This window comes from Olea europaea, chromosome 19, assembly GCF_002742605.1.
Source record: "Olea europaea var. sylvestris chromosome 19, O_europaea_v1, whole genome shotgun sequence".
NCBI lineage: Eukaryota > Viridiplantae > Streptophyta > Magnoliopsida > Lamiales > Oleaceae > Olea > Olea europaea.
Window position 1 is genome coordinate 8098888 of NC_036255.1, and position 1207 is coordinate 8100094.

Sequence of the window (1207 nt, forward strand, 5' to 3'; positions counted from 1 at the left end):
TTCCCGATGATCTTGAGCTTACTCTTGGGACCTCTACTACCAGGTTAATTGGTTGATCTTTCTAATTGTTTCGAAGGAGATAAATCTTTTATTTCTAACAAATAATTTTGTTTGGTGCGTTGCAGATAAAGAGGTCCAAGTGTTCATAAATATGGATGTTTATGCAATCTTCAATTACCTACCTCGTGTAGACCTTTCTGAATATAATAGTATTCTGGTCCATTGAGATACGGAGTAGGAGCCTTTTCCCCCCCCACATCAGAAACAATAGATTGGAATATAAATCGCCAGTGCTTTTTATTTCTTTTTGCAGATTTCCTTGGTATATTTTTACTTTGGATTCTTTTTAAATGTTGCACTGTTTGTTACACCTGCTTACGGGTGTGGATATTTTCGTTTTTGGGTATCGGAATTTATCAAAAAGTGACTTTTCTTTCTGGACTCTCGGGGATTTGCATTGCATGCTTTTGGAAATGGACGGACATTATATGTAGTGCATTTAATATCATGTAAATTTTTGTTCATATAGAATAGCATGTGAATGAAGAAATTATTTAAGGGATACTATATATAAGTATTGATGAAGATCATGATCTAGATGATAATTATGTTTTATCAATTGTGATTTAAGTAATGATTTTCTATAAAATGAAAAGGATATGCTAAATGTGGTGTATGCATGAATTACAAAATAATAGAGCGGAGGTTGAGGTGGGTTTGAGTAAAAATAAAAATGAAAATGTGAACGACTTCTGACGATATTTTGGAAAAGAGTTTAGTTGAGAAAAAATAAGTTATTTAGCTCCCGTTTGATTGCAATTTGTGTAGAATGAATTTTTGTATAGTAAATTTTTGGAAAATATATGGTTTGAAGGTATGAAAAAAAATTTGGGTTTACGTGAATATCATGTTATTGTGAGAAGAAAATAATTATTAGAAAAAAAGAATTTTGAAAGAATGTTGTCAAACAAAGGTTTAGTGAGAAGTTCCTTATTATGTTTTATGAGCCATATGATTTAATTGGATCTAATATATTTTAAATTATCTTATGAATTTAGCAAGATTGTCAATTTAATATATTAGTTATAGTGGAGATTTAAGATTTGGATTAATTTTTACCAATAAATAATTAGATTATTAATATTAAATTGACGAATGTAGGCTCATGTCATAAATTTGACAAATGTTATTAAGATTTGGAGTTACA

The 1207-nt window shown here is 29.4% G+C and overlaps 1 long non-coding RNA gene across 1 annotated transcript; it reads left to right on the forward strand.

Annotated features, from left to right (window-relative positions):
- Positions 1–442, forward strand: LOC111368419. The gene is made up of 2 exons (XR_002697981.1): positions 1–43; positions 126–442. It is a non-coding gene; the product is annotated as an uncharacterized LOC111368419 (long non-coding RNA).
- The last annotated feature ends 765 nt before the right edge of the window (positions 443–1207 follow it).